Genomic DNA, 26,506 nt, shown 5'->3' with positions numbered 1-26,506 from the left:
AGGTGAACACTTATTGATTTGAGATCCACATTTTCCTTACTAGAAGATTCACCCTTATTTTTAGGAACATACATAAATTTGGCAACTTTGGTAGTAGGAGGATTTGAAGTGTTTCTTACGGCAGAAAAGGCAGACCCTAAATTGGTAATAATATCCTCAAGTTTATCAATTCTAGTGGAATCTTGATCTATCTTTTCATTAACCATGGGTTCTTTTTGTTGAAAAATTTTCAGAGTAACTCCTACCTTAGATCCATATTGGGTAATTTGGTTGTGGATCTTTTTATCCAAATTCTCAATCAACTCTACAGTGGCAACTTTATTTTTGATACTTTCAAGCCTTTGCATCACATGTTCCAAAGTTAAAATAGTTCCATTGACCAAAAGAGGTGGTGGGCCAAACAAATCTAACATAGCATTATAGAATCAAAAGTATGGCTACCCGAGAAATTCCCTCCGGTAATGGTATGAAGAATATATCTGTTCCAAGGAGTGATGCTTACATAAAAATTGCGAAGAAGAATGGAAGTAGATTGCTTCCTAGTAGATCTATTCTGAGCATTGCAAATTCTATGCCAAGCATCTTTTAGATTTTCTCCCTCCCTTTGTTTAAAATTAAGAACTTCATGATCGGGAGTACTAACAATGATAGAAGGACTAGCCATAACGGCAAAACAAACGATCTAACCCACGCACACACAAGAAGCAAGCAAAAAGAGATGAATGACAAAGGGCGAATACAACATCAAAGGTGAAGTGGGGGAGAGGAAAATGAGAGGCAAATGGCAAATAATGTAATGTGAGGGATAATAGTTTGTGATGGGTACTTGGTATGTCTTGACTTGTGCGTAGATCTCCCTAGCAACAGCGCCAGAAATCCTTCTTGCTACCTCTTGAGCATGCGTTGGTTTTACCTTGAAGAGGAAAGGGTGATGCAGTAAAGTAGCGTAAGTATTTCCCTCAGTTTTTGAGAACCAAGGTATATATCAAGTAGGAGACCACGCAAATCACCTAGTACCTGCACAAACAAATAAGAACCTTGCAACCAACGCGATAAAGGGGCCTTCACGGCCACTTGCAAAACTTAGATCTAATAAAGATAATAAGATAAATATTTTTGGTATTTTTGTGGTATAGATTGGAAAATAAAGATTGCAAAAAAATAGTAAACTAGAATGGTAGATTGGAAACTTATATGATGTAAAGTAGACCCGGGGGCCATAGGTTTTACTAGTGGCTTCTCTCAAGATAGCATGTATTACGGTGGGTGAACAAATTACTGCCGAGCAATTGATAGAAAAGCGCATAGTTATGATGATATCTAAGGCAATGATCATGCATATAGGCATCACGTCCGTGACAAGTAGACCAAAACGTTCTGCATCTACTACTATTACTCCACACATCGACCTCTATCCAGTATGCATCTAGAGTATTAAGTTCATAAGAATGGAGTAACGCATTAGGCGAGATGACATGATGTAGAGGGATAAACTTAAGCAATATGATATAAAGCCCATATTTTTATCCTCGATGGCAACAATACAATACGTGTCATTTCCTTTCTGTCACTGGGATCGAGCACCGCAAGATTGAACCAAAGCTAAGCACTTCTCCCATTGCAAGAAAGTTCAATCTAGTAGGCCAAACTAAACCGATAATTCAAAGAGACTTGCAAAGATATCAAATCATGCATATAAGAATTCAGAGAAGAATCAAATAATATTCATAGATAATCAAGTTCATAAACCCGCAATTCATCGGATCTTGGCAAACACACCGCAAAAGAGTTACATCGAATAGATCTCTAAGAAGATCGAGGAGAACTTTGTATTGAGATCCAAAGAGAGAGAACAAGCCATCTAGCTAATAACAATGGACCCGAAGTTCTATGGTAAACTACTCACATATCATCGGAGAGGCTATGGTGTTGATGTAGAAGCCCTCCATGATCAAATCCCCCTCCGATAGATCGCCGGAAAGCCCCCAAGATGCGATCTCACGGGTACAGAAGGTTGCGGCGCTGGAAAAGGTGTTTCGTGGCTCTCCCCGAAGGTTTCAGGGTATAAGAATATATATATATATATAGGTGAAAGAAGTAGGTCGGTGGAGCTGCGAGGGGCCCATGAGGTGGGGGCGCGGCCTCCTACCTCGTGGCTTCCTCATTGCTTCCTTGTGTCCACTCCAAGTCTCTTGGATTGTGTTTGTTCCAAAAAAACCCTTGCGAAGGTTTCATTCCATTTGGATTCCTTTTGATATTACTTTTCTGCGAAACATTGAAATAGGCAAAAAACAACAATTTGCACTCGGCTTTTGGTTAATATGTTAGTCCCAAAACTAATATAAAAAGGTATATTAAAGCCCATTAAACATCCAAAACAGATAATATAATAGCATGGAACAATCAAAAATTATAGATACATTGGAGATGTATCAATTCAAAAAGTCCATCAGCATGGAGTTTCTTCATGCGCTTTACACCAATATGACCTAAACGGCAGTGCCACAAATAAGTTGCTATCATTATTAAACTTGTATCTTTTGGCTTCAATACTATGAATATCTGTATCACTACTATCGAGATTCAATAAAAATAGACCACTCATCAAGGGTGCATGACTATAAAAGATATTACTCATATAAATAGAACAACCATTATTCTCTGATTTAAATGAATAACCATCTCGCATCAAACAAGATACATATATAATGTTCATGCTTGACGCTAGCACCAAATAACAATTATTTAGGTCTAAAACTAATCCCGAAGGTAGATGTAGAGGTAGTGTGCTGACGATGATAACATCGACTTTGGAATCATTTCCCACGCGCATCGTCACCTTGTCCTTAGCCAATCTTTGTTTAATCCATAGCCCCTATTTCGAGTTGCAAATATGAGCAACAGAACCAATATCAAATACCCAGGCGCTACTACGAGCATTAGTAAGGTACACATTAATAACATGTATATCAAATATACCTTTCACTTTGCCATCCTTCTTATCCGCCAAATATTTGGGGTAGTTCCGCTTCTAGTGACCATTCCCTTTGTAGTATAAGCACTCAATTTCAGGCTTAGGTCTAGCTTTGGGTTTCTTCATGGGAATGACAACTTGCTTGCCATTCTTTCTTGAAGTTCCCTTTATTTTCATTTGCCCCTTTTCTTGAAACTAGTGGTCTTGTTAACCATCAACACTTGATGCTCTTTCTTGATTTCTACCTTCACTGACTTTAGCATCGCGAAGAGCTCGGGAATCGTTTTCGTCATCCCTTGCATATTATAGTTCATCATGGAGTTCCAGTAACTTGGTGATAGTGACTATAGAACTCTATTAATCACTATCTTATCTGGAAGATTAACTCCCACTTGATTCAAGCGATTGTAGTACTCAGACATTCTGAACACATGCTCACTGGTTAAGCTATTCTCCTCCATCTTGTAGGCAAAGTACTTGTCAGAAGTCTCATACCTATCGACTCGGGCATGAGTCTGAAACACCAATTTCAGCTCTTGGAACATCTTATATGCTCCGTGGCATTCAAAATGTTTTTGAAGTCCTGTATCTAAGCCGTAAAGCATGGCGCACTAAACTATCAAGTAGTCATCATCCTGAGCTTGCCAAACATTCATAACGTCTGCATTTGCTCCTGCAATAGGTCCGTCACCTAGCGGTGCATCAAGGACATAATTCTTTCGTGCAGCAATGAGGATAATCCTCATATCACGGATTCTGTCTGCATCATTGCTACTATCATCTTTCAACTTATTTTTCTTTAGGAACATATCAAAAATAAATGGGGAGCTATAACATGAGCTATTGATCTACAACATAATTTGCAAATACTACCAGGACTAAGTTCATGATAAATTATAGTTCAATTAATCATATTACTTAAGAACTCCCACTTAGATAGACATCCCTCTAGTCATCTAAATGATCATGTGATCCATATCAACTAAACCATGTCTGATCATCACGTGAGATGGAGTAGTTTTCAATGGTGAACATCTCTATGTCGATCATATCTACTATATGATTCACGTTTGACCTTTTGGACTCAGTGTTCCGAGGCCATATATGCATATGCTAGGCTCGTCTAGTTTAACCCGAGTATTCCGCGTGTGCAAAACTGGCTTGCACATGTTGTATGTGAACGTAGAGCTTATCACACCCGATCATCACGTGGTGTCTCGGCACGACGAACTGTAGTAATGGTGCATACTCAGGGAGAACGCTTATACCTTGAAATTTAGTGAGGGATCATCTTATAATGCTACCGCCGTACTAAGCAAAATAAGACGCATAAAGGATAAACATCACATGCAATCAAAATAAGTGATATGATATGGCCATCATCATCGTGTGCCTTCGATCTCCATCTCCAAAGCACCGTCATGATCACCATTGTAGCATCGTTGTCGTCTCGCCAACTATTGCTTCTATGACTATCGCTACCGCTTAGTGATAAAGTAAAGCAATTACATGGCGATTGCATTTAATACAATAAAGCGACAACCCTATGGCTCCTGCTAGTTGCCGATAACTGTTACCAAACATGATCATCTCATACAACAATTTATATCTCATCATGTCTTGACCATATTACATCACAACATGCCCTGCAAAAACAAGTTAGACGTCCTCTACTTTGTTGTTGCAAGTTTTACGTGGCTTGTATGGGCTTCTAGCAAGAATCGTTCTTACCTACGCATCAAAACCACAATGATTTTTCATCAAGTGTGTTGTTTTAACCTTCAACAAGGACCGAGCATAATCAAACTCGATTCAACTAAAGCTGGAGAAATAGACACGTGCTTGTTGGGGAACATAGTATTTCAAAAAAATTGCCTACACACACGGGATATCCATCTTGGTGATGCATAGCAACGAGAGTGGAGATTATGTCCACGTACCCTCGTAGATCGAAAGCGGAAGCGTTTAGTAACGCGGTTCATGTAGTCGAACATTGTCGGTGTCAAAACCGGCGGATCTCGGGTAGGGGGTCCTGAACTGTGCGTCTAGGCGGATGGTAACAGGAGGCAGGGGACACGAAGTTTTACCCAGGTTCGGGCCCTCTTGATGGAGGTAAAACCCTATGTCCTGCTCGATTAATATTGATGATATGGGTAGTCCAAGAGTAGATCTACCACGAGATCAGAGAGGCTAAACCCTAGAAGCTAGCCTATGGTATGATTGTATGTTGTCCTACGGACTAAAACCCTCCGGTTTATATAGACACCAGAGAGGGCTAGGATTACACAAGGTCGGTTACAAAGGAGGAGATATACATATCCGTATTGCCTAGCTTGCCTTCCACGCCAAGTAGAGTCCCATCCGGACATGAGACGAAGTCTTCAATCTTGTATCTTCATAGTCTAACAATCCGGCCAAAGAATATAGTTCGGCTGTCCGGAGACCCCCTAATCCAGGACTCCCTCAGTAGCCCCTGAACCAAGCTTCAATGACGATGAGTCCGGCGCACAGTATTGTCTTCGGCATTGCAAGGCGGGTTCCTCCTCCGAATACATCACGGAAGAATTTGAATACAAGGATAGTGTTCGAACCTGCAAAATAAGTTTCCACATACCACCGTAGAGAGAATAATATTTCCACAAATCCAATCTGGCAACACGACATTATGCCATGGCCCGGTAATTATTTGAAACGTTTCCTTTAACTAGCCCCGCATATAACGTGGGGCAGTTTTTTGACACGTCTTGTCAAAGCAGAGATCGTGTTCCCCTTATTACGGGATTCTCATCAATACGGGCGTGGGTAACCCAACCGTGCCATCGGTTACGGCACTTGGAGGATAGGCTAGTGGGGACGCATAGTTTCGTCCGCCCATATAAAGGGATAAGGATTCACCTCTTCATCCACGCCTTCTTCCTCCTTTGCTCATCCACTTTCTCACACTTGAGCTCCAGCGCCCAAGTCCGCATTTCCCACCTCAACCTTCTCCAACCATGTCCGGAGCGGGAGGCAGGTGGATGGTCTCCTCCGTCACGGAGGGACACATCAAGAAGATGAGGAGAGCCAGATACCTGCCCGACGACATCGCGCACCGGCTCCCAGATGAGGGGCAGCTCATACCCACCCCCAGGCCCCATGAGAGGGTAGTGTTCCTTACCCACTTCCTCCGCGGACTGGGATTCCCTCTCCACCCATTCGTCTGGGGGCTCATGTTCTACTACGGCCTGGATTTCCACGATCTGGCCCTGAACTTCATCCTCAAGATCTCGGCGTTTATCGTCGTTTGTGAGGCCTTCCTCCGCATCAAGCCCCACTTCGGCTTATGGCTGACGACCTTCAACGTCAAGCCGAAGGTAGTGAGCGGCCGCCAAGCGGAGTGCGGAGGTGCCATGGTGGGCAAGATGCCCAACGTCACATGGCTCGAGGGCTCCTTCGTGGAGACCATAAAGGGGTGGCAATCGGGGTGGTTCTACATCACCGAGCCGTGCGACCCTAAATGGGCAGTGGCCCCGAGTTCCGGTCTGGCTTCCCCACGCGGCTCACCGCCTGGCAAGAGAAGGGCCTGTCCTGGGGTAGTTCGGGAGAGCTGACCGGACTCCAAACATGTATTCAAAACATGGTGAACAAGAAGCTCAAACTTGTCAACGTGGTCCAGGTCATGCTCATCCGCCGGATCCTCCCTTGCCAACAACGGGCCTTCAACTTGTGGGAGTTGGACCCGGCCCAGCACCAAACTTTGAACAGGCTCTTCGACACAACTTACAAAGATGCCTGGTAGGTGTTGTTCAAGAGCGCCGAGGTTCCCCCTCCCACTATCGAGGACCGCGGATTCTGCGCGAAGCGCCAAGCCAGCGCGGTAAGCTGTTTTACCTCTCACAGGATACTTGTTTTCCATAGTTTGACTCTATGCGGGATCTAAGCTCCGTACCTTTGACAAGACTGGCAGGAGACGGCCGGACAGATCGACTATCCGGCTCCTTTGCCCGAAGGCCCAACAGATGCTCTCCTGGCGAAGATGCTGACTCCGGCTCCTTATACGGTGCCAGAGAAGATCAAGAAGGCCAAGGGAACCCGAAAGAGTTCCCGACGCCAGGCGTCATCGGACTCATCGTCTGATGACTCTACGGCACACTCCTCCCCCGAAGACGAGGAGGAAGAAGAAGATGCTCCCCCTCCAGGCGGGGGAGACAAGAAAAGGAAGGCCGCCCCAACTGGGGGGGGGGGGCGAAGGGTCCAAGAAGGGAAGGACTCTCCTTCCGGACAGCTCCACCGCCGCCGCCGAAGGCGAAGACGAGTGGTTGCCCAGGGCCAAGCCCCTGGGGAGGTCGTAAGTATTCGGATACTAGAGTAACTCATAGCATTCCTTTGTCGCACTACTTTCCCTAACGCCGAATATGATTATGCAGGCCGCCACGAGCCCGTATCGATGTATCGTCAGACGGCTCCCTGGGCTCGTCGGATATGGATAGCGATCCGCTTCCGACCGCCACCTCCCCTTGCCCTGCAGACGACGCCGAGGTGTTGTCTCAGGAGGCACCGGGTCGAGGGGAGACAGTCCCGGAGGTGCCTCAAGGCGACCTTCCGGAATCCGGGAGCAGAGGGGACAAGGCCCTTGAGGGCCTCGAGTTCGGCCCTCAGCCGAACACCGCGCCGGAACCTCCAGCGGTTCCGGACTCGGGCAGGCGGCCTCCTTCTAAGAGGGGCGAGACGCCTGTGCCGGCGACCTCTGTCCATCCAGAGGCACCGGACAATCTGCTGGAAGCGCTTCGCAGCGCTTCCATCGACGAGGAGCACCGTACTATTATGAGTGCAGTGGTCCAGAAGGTTCAGTCCGCCAAGAGCAAATTGACTGAAGCCTGTGCCAGCCTTCTAACAGGCTTTGAGGTAAGTGTTTAGAATATAGGAAAAATATTACCGCATAGACAGTAGACCCTGATGCTCTGTTCGGTGTTCACAAAGGAAAGCCGAACAGAGGATCAAACAACATCGCAGGAGTCTAATATAAGTATGTCAATATGCATATGCAGGCTTCGCTGCTGGCATCTGCCGCACTGACTGCGGAGGTCACAACACTGAAGAAGGACCTTAAAGTGTCCAAGGATGAGCTCGGCCTTGCCAAGAGGCAGCTCGAGGAGAACAAAGGTAAGTAATACCTAGTTTATGGATATGTATAAAAAGAATGTGATTGCAAAATGATAGGATCATCATGAATTTGCCAGGGGCCACGACCGAAGTGGCGATCCTAAGGCAAGCGATGTCCGAGGCCGAAGATAAAGCGGCCAAGGAGCGCACCGAGCGGGAAAGGCAAGGGGCTCGGGTGGGCGAGGTGCAGCAAGAGCTCCAGACTCTCGTGACGAAGCACGAGGCGTTGGAGCTTGACTCGAAGACGCGAGAGTCTGAGCTTGCCGCGGCCCTCGAGAGCGCAAAAAGTGCCAAGGCCGAAGCCCAAAAGGCCCTCCAGGAGATTGGCGTGATGAAGAAAATAGCGGCGGGTAAGGCATTCTATATGCAAAGCAAGCATGTGAAAGTAAATTACCTATTACTTACCCGAATCCGGAGCTCTCCAGGAGCATTCGCAGATTTGCCCCGCAGCGTGTCGGATGCCGCACAGTTTTAGCAGGCCGAGGAGGGAAGCTCAGCAGAGAAGTTGTTCTGGTCTTAGTATACTGGGACCGAACACCCGGTGCCAATGAGCGACCAGCTGAAGCAGCTGGTCGAGCTACACAAAGCGGCTGAACATGCCATGAAGGGCTTTATAGTCCGGCTGTGGCCTGGCGACGCCCTTCCGAACAGCTACTTCGGCCTGGTGAGGCGGCTTGTGGACGCCTGCCCACGGCTGGAGGTCGTCAAGCGGTCTGTCTGCATCGAAGGTGCACGCCGGGCTTTCGCCCACGTGAAGGTGCAATGGGCCAAGCTAGACGTCGTGAAGCTGATCAAGGAGGGACCGCCGCAGGGCAAGGAGCATCGCACCCCCGAAATTTATTATGAGGGTGTCTTGAAGGGTGCCCGTCTTGTAGCGGACGAATGTTCAAAGGATGTAATATATGAGTAAATTTGCTCGTGTGATCCTCTATGATGAAAACTTGTTTCATATGCGCTATGCAACGCTTGTTTGAATTTAAAATATTACCTTCTGTTTGGCTGTTTATCCAATCTGAGAGATGGCTAGTCCTCGGCTTCTGCCCTCATGCCGTGAGTGTTGGGGTGTTCGGGATAAACCTGAGCACTCTTGTTCCCATTGTTGGGTCCTTCAAGGGAGGTGCTCAGCACAGCGAACAAGGCAACCAGACCAATAATGCTTTATCACTCTCACTTAGCCATAGAATTCTATAATTTTAAATTTCGGCGAAGCCCCTGGTATTCGGAAGGCTGAATTCGGGGCGCGATACACGCCTTTAAGCCGGACAGGACTGACTCCTTGCTCTAAGCGGCATAAGTCTTTAGGGACTCGAAACCTCGCTGAACAGCGACCAGTCTCTCACCTTATCATGACAGTCAGTTTTAGCTTTCTCTATCGAGGTGCTTAGCCCAGCAGAACCGGGGCACAATCGCAGTAGTTCTCCTAGCGCTACCTTAGCCGATAGAGCGGAACATAAGGTACCAAAACATAGGAGCCGGGCAAACCCAACATTTGACCAAAGACATGATTCAGAGCTGATGCATATAATGCTATAAGTTCGGGGTGCCGCACTTGTGAAAGTGTTCGGACATCTCACACCATATATTGTGGGGTACTTAAGCCCCTGGTGTGTTGGCCGTACCAAAGTGTACGGTTGCAAGGCGTCATTAATGAACATATATATATATATATAAAACAAGAATGCAATAATAGTCGTAATATTATGCGTTGTTTATTCAAAGAGGTGCGTTAAAGCAGAATGATACAAATAGTGCGATAAGCAAAAAGTAGGACTATGTCCCTTCCAAGGGAAAGCTGAGGAATAGTATTAAAGCAAACATTTCATTCATTATCGTAATCCACCTGGGAGTTTCGTGGTGTGACGTAGCTTTCTGCCTCTCTTGGTTGCTGCATCATGTGTTCGACAATCATGCTGCCAGACAAGGTTTCCAGAGATTAAAGTCCCGAAAGAGAAAAATAACAAAGCGGGAAGCCCCTAGTGCGGTTTAGGCCGCGTCTTGGAGCGTGTCGTAGATGTGCCCCCTCCCCACCTGTGCCCATGGTATTTTTAATGCGTAATTATGTACGCGTGGCACGGATTTCGCCGTTTGGCTTGGGCCGGGGTGGGGGCCGCATTGCTACGCGAGCTTAGACCGTGCCAGGTTGTCTAGTTGCCGATTACTCCGAGCGCGTTTGAAGGAGTCCGGGTCTTGAAACGCCGAACTGGTGGATTACCTTGAGAGGCTGCTTTGCGCTTCTGCTACGAGGGCTGCAGTGTGCTCCTCCGTGCGGAGAGAGCGCTCTGTGTTTCCGTTAACTGTGATGACCCCCCGGGGTCCTGGCATCTTGAGCTTGAGGTATGCATAATGCGGTACCGCATTGAATCTCACAAATGCGGTTCGCCCGAGCAGTGCATGATAGACACTACGGAATGGGACTATATCGAAGATTAATTCTTCGCTTCGGAAGTTATCCAGGGATCCGAAGACCACTTCCAGTGTAATTGAGCCAGTGTAATGGGCCTCTACACTTGGAATGACGCCTTTAAAGGTCGTTTTTGTGGGTTTGATCCTTGAGGGGTCTATACCCATTTTGCGCACTGTGTCCTGGTAAAGCAGGTTCAGGCTGCTGCCGCCATCCATAAGGACTCGAGTGAGGTGAAATCCGTCAATGTTTGGGTCTAAGACCAGTGCGGCGAATCCGCCGTGACGGATACTAGTGGGGTGGTCCCTGCAATCGAAGGTGATCAGGCAGGAGGACCATGGGTTGAACTTTGGGGCGACTGGCTCCAACGCATATACGTCCCTGAGCACACGGTTCCGCTCCCTCTTGGGGATGTGGGTTGCGTATATCATGTTCACCGTCCGCACTTGTGGGGGGAACCTCTTCTGTCCTCCGGTGTTCGGCTGTCGGGGCTCCTCTTCGTTACCACTGTGTGACCCCTTATCTTTATCTTCGGCAATTAACTTGCCGGCCTGCTTGAACACCCAGCATTCCCTGTTGGTGTGGTTGGCTGGCTTGTCAGGGGTACCGTGTATTTGACACGAGCGATTGAGTATGCGGTTCAAACTGGACGGGCCCAGAGTGCTTATTTTAAATGGCTTTTTCCGCTGACCGGGTTTAGAGCCTTTGAATCCGGCATTTACTGCCGTATCCTCAGTATTATCGCTGTTAATGCGGCGCTTATGTTTGTTGCGACGTGACCTGCTATTGCCGTCCTTGGTATCCGAAGTACCATGGTTTTTTGATATGTTGTTACTGCGAGCCACCCAGCTGTCTTCTCCCGCACAAAAGCGGGTCATGAGTGTCGTGAGGGCTGTCATAGATTTCGGCTTTTCCTGTCCAAGGTGCCGGGCAAGCCACTTGTCGCGGATGTTATGCTTGAAGGCTGCTAGGGCCTCTGCATCTGGACAGTCGACGATTTGATTTTTCTTTGTTAGGAACCGTGTCCAGAATTTCCTAGCCGATTCTTCTGGATGCTGAATTATGTGGCTCAAGTCATCGGCGTCTGGTGGTCGCACATAAGTGCCCTGAAAGTTGTCGAGAAATGTGGCTTCCAGATCTTCCTAACAGGTAATGGACTCTGTTGGCAAGCTGTTAAGCCAATGCCGCACTGGTCCTTTGAGCTTTAGTGGGAGGTATTTGATGACATGTAAGTCATCGCCGCGGGCCATGTGGATGTGGAGGAGGAAATCCTAGATCCATACCGCAGGATCTGTTGTGCCGTCAGATGATTCAGTATTTACGGGTTTGAAACCCTATGGGATTTGATGATCCATTACTTCGTCTGTGAAGCATAGGGGGGTGTGTGGCACCTCTGTATTGGGCTATATCACGATGCAGCTCGAATGGGTCTTGCCCGCTGTGTTTGGCCCGACCGGATTGATTTTTACTGTATCCGGCGTGACGTTTATCGTCTCGCATAGTGGCGCGCCCTCGTGATCCGTAGATCGATCTTGCATGTTTTGCTTTGTCCTCCAATACGTCTCGCAGGTCTGGCGTATTTCCCCATGCCTTTTTATTTGAATGGCGTCAGGGTGCAGGCTGAGTTTTTGGCTGGAATGCCTCTTTATCGCAGCCACGAGGTGGCCGATCAGCCGCGTCATACGCTTCTTCCTCCAGTCGGAGTAGCAACCTGCATTTTGGGTAACTCTTGGAGGGGCGCTCGGGTTTATATTCCTCGGCCGCGAGGACTTCAGTCCATCTATCAGCTAGCAGATCTTGATCAGCTTGAAGCTACTGATGCTTTTTCTTAAGGCTATTTGCCGTGGCTATAAGCCGGCGCTTGAAGCGCGTTTGTTCGACGGGATCCTCTGGCACGGCGAATTCGTCATCGCCGAGGCTTGCCTCGTCTTCATAGGGGGGCATGTAATTATCATCCTCCGCTTCTCCATATGCCGCTCTCTTAGGAGGGCTGGCTCCTCCATCCTCCTGCTCTAAATCTTGCTGGAGGGGATTGTTGTTATCTTTGGCACTATCCGGAGTGTTATTATCTCCTGTGCCGGTATCACCACTTTTGTGTTGGCGGGACTTAGAGTAGCGCCGCTGACGTTGGCGCTTGGGTTGCTTCTTGGAGGGGTCATCCTCCGCTGTCTCGTCGCCATTGCCTTCTTTGGGTGTGTCCACCATGTATATATCGTATGATGAGGTGGCTGTCCAGTGCCCTGTGGGCAGTGGTTCATCTTCGTCTCCCGCATCGCCGTCCATACCGTCGATGTCTTCGGAGTCAAAATCGAGCATGTCGGTTAAGTCATCGACAGTGGCTACTAAGTGGGTGGTGGGCGGGCCGCGAATTTCTTCGTCGTCCGCATCCCAATCCTGCCGGACATAGTTCGGCTAGGATCCTCCTAACAAGGAGAGAGACCTTAATGTTGGGGAACGTAGCATAAATTCAAAATTTTCCTACGTGTCACCAAGATCTATCTATGGAGTCATCTAGCAATGAGGGAGGAGTGGATCTACATACCCTTGTAGATCGCGCGCGGAAGCATTCAAGAGAATGGGGTTGATGGAGTCGTACTCGTCATGATCCAAATCACCGATGATCCTAGCGCCGAACGGACGGCACCTCCGCGTTCAACACACGTATGGAGCAGCGACGTCTCCTCCTTCTTGATCCAGCAAGGGGAAGGAGAGGTTGATGGAGATCCAGCAGCACGACGGCGTGGTGGTGGAAGTAGCGGGATTCCAACAGGGCTTCGCCAAGCGCTGCGGGAGGAGGGAGATGTGTCATGGGAGGGAGAGGGAGGTGCCAGGGCTTAGGTGTTGTTGCCCTCCCTTCCCCCCACTATATATAGGGCCAAGGGAGAGGGGGGGGCGGCGCAGCCTTGGCCCTTCCTCCAAGGAAGGGTGCGGCCAGGGAGGAGTCCATCCTCCCCAAGGCACCCAGGAGGTGCCTTCCCCCTTTAGGACTCTTCTTTTCCCTTATCTCTTGGTGCATGGGCCTCTTGGGGCTGGTGCCCTTGGCCCATATAGGCCAAGGAGCACACCCCTACAGCCCATGTGCCCCCCGGGGCAGGTGGACCCCCTTGGTGGACCCCCGGACCCCTTTCGGCACTCCCGGTACAATACCGATAATGCGCGAAACTTTTCCGGCGACCAAAACAAGACTTCCCATATATAAATCTTTACCTCCGGACCATTCCGGAACTCCTCGTGACATCCGGGATCTCATCCGGGACTCCGAACAACTTTCGGGTTACCGCATACTAATATCTCTATAACCCTAGCGTCACCGAACCTTAAGTGTGTAGACCCTACGGGTTCGGGAGACATGCAGACATGACCGAGATGACTCTCCGGTTAATAACCAACAGCGGGATCTGGATACCCATGTTGGCTCCCACATGTTTCACGATGATCTCATCGGATGAACCACGATGTCAAGGACTTAATCAATCCCGTATACAATTCCCTTTGTCTAGCGGTACGATACTTGCCCGAGATTCGATCGTCGGTATCCCGATACCTTGTTCAATCTCGTTACCGGCAAGTCTCTTTACTTGTTTCGTAACACATCATCCCGTGATCAACTCCTTGATCACATTGTGCACATTATGATGATGTCCTACCGAGTGGGCCCAGAGATACCTCTCCGTTTACACGGAGTGACAAATCCCAGTCTCGATTCGTGCCAACCCAACAGACACTTTCGGAGATACCTGTAGGGTACCTTTATAGCCACCCAGTTACGTTGTGACGTTTGGCACACCCAAAGCACTCCTACGGTATCCGGGAGTTGCACAATCTCATGGTCTAAGGAAATGATACTTGACATTAGAAAAGCTTTAGCATACGAACTACATGATCTTGTGCTAGGCTTAGGATTGGGTCTTTGTCCATCACATCATTCTCCTAATGATGTGATCCCGTTATCAATGACATCCAATGTCCATGGTCAGGAAACCGTAACCATCTATTGATCAACGAGCTAGTCAACTAGAGGCTTACTAGGGACATGGTGTTGTCTATGTATCCACACATGTATCTGAGTTTCCTATCAATACAATTCTAGCATGGATAATAAACGATTATCATGAACAAGGAAATATAATAATAACTAATTTATTATTGCCTCTAGGGCATATTTCCAACAGTCTCCCACTTGCACTAGAGTCAATAATCCAGTTCACATCAATATGTGATTAACACTCAAGGTCACATCCCCAAGTGACTAACACCCAAAGAGTTTACTAGAGTCAATAATCTAGTTCACATTACCATGTGCTTAACACTCGATGAGTTCTGGGTTTGAACATGTTATGCTTGTGAGAGATGTTATAGTCAACGGGTCTGAATCTTTCAGATCCGTATGTACTTCGCAAATTTCTTATGTCATCTTGTAGATGCAACTACTACGCTACATTTGGAGCCATTTCAAATAACTGTTCTACTTGGAGCTATTCTAAATTGTTTCTCCATTATACGTATCCGGTATCTCTACTCAGAGCTATCCGGATAGGTGTTAAGCTTGCATCGACGTAACTCTTTACCTCGAACTCTTTATCACCTCCATAACCGAGAAACATATCCTTATTCCTCTAAAGATAATTTAGACCGCTATCTGGTGATCTACTCCTAGATTACCTTTGTACCCTCTTGCAAAATATGTGGCAAGGCACACATCAGGTGCGGTACTCAGCATGGCATACCGTATAGAGCCTATGACAAAAGCATAGGGGACGACCTTCGTCCTTCCTCTTTCTTCTGCCGTGGTCGAGCTTTAAGTCTTAACTTCATACCTTACAACTCAGGCAAGAACTCCTTCTTTGACTGGTCCATCTTGAACACCTTCAAGATCATGTCAAGGTATGTGCTCATTTGAAAGTACCATTAAGAATTTTGATCTATCCTTATAGATCTTGATGCTCAATGTTCAAGTAGCTTAATCCAGGCTTTCCATTGAAAAACACTTTCCAAATAACCCTATATGCTTTCAAGAAATTCTACGTCATTTCTGATCAACAATATGTCAACATATATTTATCAGAAATTCTATAGTGCTCCCACTCACTTCTTTGGAAATACAAGTTTCTCATAAACTTTGTATACACCCAAAACTTTGATCATCTTATCAAAGCATACATTCCAACTCCGAGATGCTTACTCCAGTCCTTAGAAGGATTGCTGGAGCTTTGCATACTTATTAGCATCTTTCAAGATTAACAAAACCTTCCGGTTATATCACATACAACCTTTCCTCAAAAATCGTCGAGGAAACAATGGTTTTTGGCATCCTATCTGCAAGATTTCACAAATAATGCAGTAATTGCTAATATAATTCCAACAGACTCTTAGCATCGCTACGAGTGAGAAAGTCTCATCGCAGTCAACTCCTTGAACTTGTCAGAAAACATCTTAATGACAAGTCGAGCTTTCTTAATGGTGATACCTACCATCATTGTCCGTCTTCCTTTTAAAATCCATATGTACCTAACAGCCTTACGACCATCAAGTAGTTCTCCCAAAGTCTACACTTTGTTTTCATATATGGATCCTCTCTCGGATTATATGGCCTCGAGCCATTTTGGAATCCAGGCCCACCATCGCTTCTCCACAATTCGTAGGTTCATTGTTGTCTAGCAACATGACTTCCAAGACAGGATTACGTACCACTCTGAAGTAGTACGCATCCTTGTCATCCCACGAGGTTTGGTAGTGACTTGATCTGAAGTTTCATGATCACTATCATAAGCTTCCACTTCAATTGGTGTAGGTGCCACATGAACAACTCCTGTGCCCTGCCACACACTAGTTGAAGAGACGGTTCAATAACCTCATCAAGTCTCCACCATCCTCCCACTCAATTCTTTTGATAGAAACTTTTCCTCGAGAAAGGACCCGATTCTAAAACAATCCCTTATTGCTTTCGGATCTGAGACAGGAGGTATACCCAACTGTTTTGGGTGTCCTATGAAGATGCATTTATCCGCTTTGGGTTCGAGCTTATCAGCCTGAAACTTTTCCACATAAGCGTCGCAGCCCCAAACTTCTAAGAAATGACAGCTTAGGTTTCTCTAAACCATAGTTCATACGGTGTCATCTCATCGGAATTACGTGGTGCCCCTTTTAAAGTGAATGTGGTTGTCTCTAATGCCTAACCCATAAACTATTGTGGTAATTCGATAAGAGACATCATGGTATGCATCATATCTAATAGGGTGCAGTTATGATGTTCGGACACACCATCACACTATGGTGTTCCAGGCTGTATTAGTTGTGAAACAATTTCCACAATGTCTTAATTCTGTGCCAAACTCGTAATTCAGATATTCATCTCTATGATCATATCATAGATATTTTATCCTCTTGTCACGATGATCTTTCAACTTCACCCTGAAATTACTTGAACCTTTCAATAATTCAGACTCGTGATTCATCAAGTAAATATACTCAACATCTACTCAAATCATCTATGAAGTAAGAACATAACGATATCCACTACACGCCTCAGCACTCATTGGACTGCACACATCAAAATGTATTACTTCCAACAAGTTGCTTTCTAGTTCCATTTTACTGAAAACGAGGCTTTCAGTCATCTTGCCCATGTGGTATGATTTGCATGTCTCAAGTGATTCAAAATCAAGTGAGTCCAAACGATCCATCTGTATAGAGTTTCTTCATGCATATCTACCAACAAACATGGTTCGCATGTCTCAATCCTTTCAAAAATGAGTGAGTCCAAAGATCCATCAACATGGAGCTTCTTCATGCGTTTTATACCGATATGACTTAAGTGGCAGTGCCACAAGTAGGTGGTACTATCATTACTATCTTATATCTTTTGGCATGAACATGTGTATCACTATGATCGAGATTCAATGAACCATTCATTTTAGGTGCAAGACCATTGAAGGTATTATTCAAATAAACAGAGTAACCATTATTCTCCTTAAATGAATAACCGTATTGCGATAGACATAATCCAATCATGTCTATGCTCAACACAAACACCAATCTCGATGGTAGAGGGAGCGTGCGATGCTTGATCATATCAACATTGGAAACACTTCCAACACATATCGTCAGCTCACCTTTAGCTAGTCTCCGTTTATTCCGTAGCTTTTATTTCGAGTTACTAACACTTAGCAACCGAACCGGTATCTAATACCCTGGTGCTACTAGGAGTACTAGTAAAGTACACATCAACACAATGTATATCCAATATACTTCTATCGACCTTGGCAGCCTTCTCATCTACCAAGTATCTAGGGTAATTCTGCTCCAGTGGCTGTTCCCCTTATTACAGAAGCACTTAGTCTCGGGTTTGCGTTCAACCTTGGGTTTCTTCACTAGAGCAGCAGCTGAATTGCCGTTTCATGAAGTATCCCTTCGTGTCCTTGCCCTTCTTGAAACTAGTGGTTTCACCAACCATCAAAAATTGATGCTCCTTCTTGATTTCTACTTTTGTGGTGTCAAACATCGCGAATAACTCAAGGATCATCATATATGTCCCTGATATATTATAGTTCATCACGAAGCTCTAGCAGCTTGGTGGTAATGACTTCGGAGAAACATCACTATCTCATCTGGAAGATCAACTCCCACTCGATTCAAGCGATTGTTGTACTTAGACAATCTGAGCACAAGTTCAACAATTCAGCTTTTCTCCCTTAGTTTGCAGGCTAAGAAAATCGTCGGAGGTCTTATACCTCTTGACGTGGGCATGAGCCTGAAATCCCAATTTCAGCCCTCGAAACATCTCATATGTTTCGCGACATTTCAAAACGTCTTCGGTGCCTCAGCTCTAAACCGTTTAACTGAACTATCACGTAGTTATCAAAATGTGTATGTCAGATGTTCGCAACATCCACAGACGACGTTCGAGGTTCAGCACACTGAGCGGTGCATTAAGGACATAAGCCTTCTATGAAGCAATGAGGACAATCCTCAGTTTACGGACCTAGTCCGCATAATTGCTACTATCAACTTTCAACTAAATTTTCTCTAGGAACATATCTAAACAGTAGAACTGAAGTGCGATCTACGACATAATTTACGAAGACCTTTTGACTATGTTCAGGATAATTAAGTTCATCTTATGAACTCCCACTCAGATAGACAACCCTCCAGTCATCTAAGTGATTACATGATCCGAGTCAACTAGGCCGTGTCCGATCATCACGTGAGACGGACTAGTCATCATCGATGAACATCTTCATGTTGATCGTATCTACCATATGACTCATGCTCGACCTTTCGGTCTCTTGTGTTCCGAGGCCATGTCTGTACATGCTAGGCTCGTCAAGTCAACCTAAGTGTTTCGCATGTGTTCCGAGGCCATGTCTGTACATGCTAGGCTCGTCAACACCCGTTGTATTCGAACATAAGAATCTATCACACCCGATCATCACGTGGTGCTTCGAAACGACGAACTTTCGCAACGGTGCACAGTTAGGGGGAACACCTTCTTGAAATTTTAGTGAGGGATCATCTTATTTACTACCGTCGTTCTAAGCAAATAAGATGTATAAACATGATAAACATCACATGCAATCAAATAGTGACATGATATGGCCAATATCATATTGCTCCTTTTGATCTTCATCTTCGGGGCTCCATGATCATCATCGTCACCGGCATGACACCATGATCTCCATCATCATGATCTCCATCATCGTGTCTCCATGAAGTTGCCTCGCCAACTATTACTTCTACTACTACAGCTAATGGTTAGCAATAAAGTAAAGTAATTACATGACGTTTATGTTGACACGCAGGTCATAAATAAATTAAGACAACTCCTTTGCTCCTGCCGGTTGTCATATTCATCGACATGCAAGTCGTGATTCCTATTACAAGAACATGACCAATCTCATACATCACATATATCATTCATCACATCCTTTTGGCCATCTCACATCACATAGCATACCCTGCAAAAACAAGTTAGACGTCCTCTAATTGTTGTTTGCATGTTTTACGTGGCTGCTATGGGTTTCTAGCAAGAACGTTTCTTACCTACGCAAAAACCACAACGTGATATGCCAATTGCTATTTACCCTTCATAAGGACCCTTTTCATCGAATCCGATCCGACTAAAGTGGGAGAGACAGACACCCGCTAGCCACCTTATGCAACTAGTGCATGTCAGTCGGTGGAACCAGTCTCACGTAAGAGTACGTGTAAGGTCGGTCCGGGCCGCTTCATCCCACAATGCCACCGAACCAAGATTGGACTAGTAACGGTAAGCATATTGAACAAAATCAACGCCCACAACTACTTTGTGTTCTACTCGTGCATAGAAACTACGCAATAGACCTAGCTCATGATGCCACTGTTGGGGAACGTAGCATAAATTCAAAATTTTCCTACGTGTCACCAAGATCTATCTATGGAGTCATCTAGCAACGAGGGAGGAGTGGATCTACATACCCTTGTAGATCGCGCGCGGAAGCGTTCAAGAGAACGGGGTTGATGGAGTCGTACTCGTCGTGATCCAAATCACCGATGATCCAACGCCGAACGGACGGCACCTCCGCGTTCAACACACGTACGGAGCAGCAACGTCTCCTCGTTCTTGATCCAGCAAGGGGGAAGGAGAGGTTGATGGAGATCCAGCAGCACGACGGCGTGGTGGTGGAAGTAGCGGGATTCCAACAGGGCTTCGTCAAGCGCTGCGGGAGGAGGGAGATGTGTCATGGGAGGGAGAGGGAGGCGCCAGGGCTTAGGTGTTGCTGCCCTCCCTTCCCCCCACTATATATAGGGCCAAGGGAGAGGGGGGCAGCCTTGGCCCTTCCTCCAAGGAAGGGTGCGGCCAGGGAGGAGTCCATCCACCCCAAGGCACCCAGGAGGTGCCTTCCCCCTTTAGGACTCTTCCTTTCCCTTATCACTTGACGCATGGGCCTCTTGGGGCTGGTTCCCTTGGCCCATATAGGCCAAGGCGCACACCCCTACAGCCCATGTGGCCCCCCGGGGCAGGTGGACCCCCTTGGTGGACCCCCGGACCCCTTTCGGCACTCCCGGTACAATACCGATAATGCGCGAAACTTTTCCGGCGACCAAAACAAGACTTCCCATATATAAATCTTTACCTCCGGACCATTCCGGAACTCCTCGTGATGTCCGGGATCTCATCCGGGACTCCGAACAACTTTCAGGTTACCGCATACTAATATCTCTAGAACCCTAGCGTCACCGAACCTTAAGTGTGTAGACCCTACGGGTTCGGGAGACGTGCAGACATGACCGAGATGACTCTCCGGTCAATAACCAACAGTGGGATCTGGATACCCATGTTGGCTCCCACATGTTCCACGATGATCTCATCAGATGAACCACGATGTCAAGGACTTAATCAATCCCGTATACAATTCCCTTTGTCTAGCGGTACGATACTTTCCTGAGATTCGATCGTCGGTATCCCGATACCTTGTTCAATCTCGTTACCGGCAAGTCTCTTTACTCGTTTCGTAACACATCATCCCATGATCAACTCCTTGATCACATTGTGCACATTATGATGATGTCCTACCGAGTGGGCCTAGAGATAGCTCTTCGTTTACACGGAGTGACAAATCCCAGTCTTGATTCGTGCCAACCCAACAGACACTTTCGGAGATACCTGTAGTGTACCTTTATAGCCACCCAGTTACATTGTGACGTTTGGCACACCCAAAGCACTCCTACGGTATCCGGGAGTTGCACAATCTCATGGTCTAAGGAAATGATACTTGACATTAGAAAAGCTTTAGCATACGAACTACATGATCTTGTGCTAGGCTTAGGATTGGGTCTTTGTCCATCACATCATTCTCCTAATGATGTGATCCCGTTATCAATGACATCCAATGTCCATGGTCAGGAAACCGTAACCATCTATTGATCAACGAGCTAGTCAACTAGAGGCTTACTAGGGACATGGGATTGTCTATGTATCCACACATGTATTTGAGTTTCCTATCAATACAATTCTAGCATGGATAAAAACGATTATCATGAACAAGGAAATATAATAATAACTAATTTATTATTGCCTCTAGGGCATATTTCCAACACTTAACGAGTTCAGTATGTTGCCAAAGGGCGAGTGCTGAAAAATATCCGTGGAGGTAAACTCCATGATCGGAGCCCAATCAGATTCGCTAGGAACGGGCGCAGGCAGTTCGGAGTCCGTGGCCGGAGAGAGATCCGGTAGTTTGTCAACACGGCTCTCGTGCAGAGTAAGGTCGATGTTCGGCTCGATCGCCGATGAGGGTAAGACCTCCGTGGTGGGGTCCATCCACCCATCCATGGACGGCGTAACTGGCTCCGAATTGAGGGTCGGAGCGGCTACCGGTGCGATCTTTTGAACACTGTCGGATGGTAGAGCTAAATCGTACTCATCATGACCGCATGACGCACAAGGCAGAGGCTCGAATCCGTCGAAGATCAAGTCTCCGCGGATATCGGTGTGTAGTTTAAGCTTCCAAACCTGACCTGATGGCCAGGGGCGTAGCTTTCAATCTGCTCCAGATGGCCAAGCGAATTGGCCCACAGTGCAAAGCCGCCAAATACAAAAATCTATCCGGGGAGAAAAGTCTCACCCTGGACTACATCGCTGACGATGATAGAAGGAGCCATCAAGCCTAACGGCGATGACACAGAGGAACTCTCAATGAAAGCACCAATGTCGGAATTAAAACCGGCGGATCTCGGGTAGGGCGTCCCGAACTGTGCATCTAGGCGGATGGTAACAGGAGGCACGGGACACGAAGTTTTACCCAGGTTCGGGCCCTCTTGATGGAGGTAAAACCCTACGTCCTGCTCGATTAATATTGATGATATGGGTAACACAAGAGTAGATCTACCACGAGATCAGAGAGGCTAAACCCTAGAAGCTAGCCTATGGTATGATTGTATGTTGTCCTACGGACTAAAACCCTCCGGTTTATATAGACACCGGAGAGGGCTAGGGTTACACAAGGTCGGTTACAAAGGAGGAGATATACATATCCGTATTGCCTAGCTTGCCTTCCACGCCAAGTAGAGTCCCATCCGGACACGAGACGAAGTCTTCAATCTTGTATCTTCACAGTCTAACAGTCCGGCCAAAGAATATAGTCCGGCTGTCCAGAGACCCCCTAATCCAGGACTCCCTCAAACGTCTTCGCGAACCAAAAGATCCAAGTACCGAACGCACGGCACCTCCGCGATCTGCACACGTTCAGCTCAGTGACGTCGCTCATACTCTTGATCCAGCTGAGGCCGAGGGAGAGTTTCGTCAGCACGACGGCGTGATGACGGTGATGATGAAGTTACCGACACAGGGCTTCTTCTAAGCACTACAATGATATGACCGAGGTGGAAATCTGTGGAGGGGGGCACCACACACGGCTAACACAACTGTCAACTTGTGTGTTCTAGGGTGCCCCTGCCCCCGTATATAAAGGAGCAAGGGGGAGGCCGGCCGGCCCTATAAGGGTGCGCCCCAAGTAGGATTCCTACTAGGAATAGGAATCCTATTCCTAGTAGGTTTCCAACAAGGAAGAGAGGGGGAGGAAGGAGAGGGTGAGAGGGAGAAGGATGGAGAGGGGGGCGCCGCCTCCTCCTAGTCCAATTCGGACTCCTCAAGGGGGGGGGGCGTCCAAACCTAGGCCCTCTCCTCTCTTTCACAAGGCCCATGTTGGCCCATTAGTTCCCCCCCGGGGTTCCGATAACCCCCGACACTCCGATATTTATCCGGTGACCCCTAGAACTCACCCGGTGTTCGAATAACATGTCCAATATATCAATCTTTACATCTCGACCATTTCGAGACTCCTCATCATGTACGTGATCACATCCGAGACTCCGAACTACCTTCGGTACATCAAAACACATAAACTCATAATACCGATCATCATTGAAGGTTAAGCGTGCGGACCCTACGGGTTCGAGAACTATGTAGACATGGCCGAGCCTCACTTCCTGTCAATAACCAATAGCGGAACCTAGATGCTCATATTGGTTCCTACATATTCTACGAAGATTTTTATCGGTCAAACCGCATAACAACATACGTTGTTCCCTTTGTCATCGGTATGTTACTTGGCCGAGATTCGATCGTCGGTATCTCAATACCTAGTTCAATCTCGTTACCGGCAAGTCACTTTACTTGTTCCGTAATGCATCATCCCATAACTAACTCATTAGTCACATTGCTTGCAAGGCTTATAGCGATGTTCATTACCGAGAGGGCCCAGATATACCTCTGTGACAATCGGAGTGACAAATCCTAATCTCGATCTATGCCAACTCAACAAACACCATCGGAGACACCTGTAGAGAATCTTTATAATCACCCAGTTACGTTGTGACATTTGATAGCACACTAAGTGTTCCTCCGGTATTCGGGAGATGCATAATCTCATAGTCATATAAACATGTATAAGTTAGGGAGAAAGCAATAGCAATAAACTAAATGATCATAGTGCTAAGCTAACGGATGGGTCAAGTCAATCACATCATTCTCTAATGATGTGATCACGTTCATCAAATGACAACTCATGTCTATGGCTAGGAAACTTAACCATCTTTGATTAAAAAGTTAGTCAAGTAGAGGCATACTAGTGACACTCTGTTGCCCTATGTATTCACACATGTACTAAGTTTCCGGTTAATACAATTCTAGCATGAATAGTAAACATTTATCATGAAATAAGGAAATATAAATAACAACTTTATTATTTCCTCTAGGGCATATTTCCTTCAGTCTCCCACTTGCACTAGAGTCAATAATCTAGATTACACTGTAATGATTCTAACACCCATGGAGTCTTGGTGCTGATCATGTTTTGCTCGTGAGAGAGGCTTAGTCAATGGGTCTGCAACATTCATATCCGTATGTATCTTGCAAATCTCTATGTCTCCCTCCTTGACTTGATCGCGGATGGAATTGAAGCATCTCTTGATGTGCTTGGTTCTCTTGTGAAATCCGGATTCCTTTGCCAAGGCAATTGCACCAGTATTGTCACAAAAGATTTTCATTGGACCCGATGCACTAGGAATGACACCTAGATCGGATATGAACTCCTTCATCCAGACTCCTTCATTTTCTCCTTCCGAAGCAGCTATGTTTTCTGCTTCACACATAGATCCCGCCACGTCGCTTTGCTTAGAACTACACGAATTGACAGCTCCACCATTCAATAAAAATACGTATCTAGTTTTTGACTTAGAGTCATCCGGATCAGTGTCAAAGCTTGCATCGACGTAACCGTTTACGACGAGCTCTTTGTCACCACCATAAACGAGAAACATATCCTTAGTCCTTTTCAGGTATTTCAGGATATTCTTGACCGCTGTCCAGTGATCCGCTCCTGGATTACTTTGGTACCTCCCTGCTAAACTAATAGTAAGACACACATCAGGTCTGGTACACAACATTGCATACATGATATAACCTATGGCTGAAGCATAGGGAATGACTTTCATTTTCTCTCTATCTTCTACACTGGTCGGGCATTGAGTTTGACTCAACTTCACACCTTATAACACACGCAAGAACCCTTTCTTTGCTTGATCCATTTTGAACTTCTTAAAAACTTTATCAAGGTATGTGATTTGTGAAAGTCCAATTAAGCGTCTTGATCTATCTCTATAGATCTTGATGCCCGATATATAAGCAGCTTCACCGAGGTCTTTCGTTGAAAAATTCTTATTCATGTATCCTTTTATGCTATTCAGAAATTCAGTATCATTTCCAATCAACAATATGTCATCTACATATAATATCAGAAATGCTACAGAGCTCCCACTCACTTTATTGTAAATACAAGATTCTCCAAAAGTCTGTATAAAACCATATGCTTTGATCACACTATCAAAGCGTATATTCCAACTCTGAGAGGCTTGCACCAGTCCATAAATGGATCGCAGGAGCTTGCTCACTTTGTTAGCACCTTTAGGATCGACAAAACCTTCTTGTTGCATCATATACAACTCTTCGTTAAGAAATCCATTAAGGAATGCGGTTTTGTCATCCATTTGCCAGATTTCATAAAATGTGGCAATTGCTAACATGATTCGGACAGACTTAAGCATCGCTACGAGTGAGAAAATCTCATCATAGTCAATATCTTGAACTTGTCGAAAACCTTTTGCGACAATTCGAGCTTTGTATATAGTAATACTACTATCAGCGTCAATCTTCCTCTTGAAGATCCATTTATTCTCAATGGCTTGCCGATCATTGGGCAAGTCAACCAAAATCCACACTTTGTTCTTGTACATGGATCCCATCTCATATATCATGGCCTCAAGCCATTTTGCGGAATCTAGGCTCATCACCGCTTCCTCGTCGTCATGGTCTAGTAACATGACTTCCAGAAAGGATTACCGTACCACTCTGGTGCGGACCATACCCTAGTTGACGTACGAGGTTTGGTAGTAACTTGATCTGAAGTTTCATGATCATCATCATTAGCTTCCTCACTAATTGGCATAGGAATCACTAGAACTGATTTCTGTGATGAACTAATTTCCAATTCGGGAGAAGGTACAATTACCTCATCAAGTTTTACATTCCTCCAACTCCTTCTAGAAAGGATCCATTCTTAGCAATGAATATTTTGCCTTCGGATCTGTGATAGAAGGTGTACCCAACAGTTTCCTTTGGGTATCCTATGAAGACACATTTCTGCGATTTGGGTTCGAGCTTATCAGGTTGAAGCTTTTTCACATAAGCATCGCAACCCCAAACTTTAAGAAACGACAACTTGGGTTTCTTGCCAAACCATAGTTCATAAGGTGTCATCTCAACGGATTTTGATGGTGCCCTATTGAATGTGAATGCAGCTGTCTCTAAAGCCTAACCCAAAAACGATAGCGGTAAATCAGTAAGAGACATCATAGGTCACACCATATCTAATAAAGTGCGGTTACGACATTCGGACACACCATTACGCTATGGTGATCCAGGTGGCATGAGTTGCGAAACTATTCCGCATTGT

This window comes from Triticum dicoccoides, chromosome 1A, assembly GCF_002162155.2.
Source record: "Triticum dicoccoides isolate Atlit2015 ecotype Zavitan chromosome 1A, WEW_v2.0, whole genome shotgun sequence".
NCBI lineage: Eukaryota > Viridiplantae > Streptophyta > Magnoliopsida > Poales > Poaceae > Triticum > Triticum dicoccoides.
The sequence above is the reverse complement of the archived record's forward strand: the minus strand, read 5'-3'. Positions refer to the sequence as shown.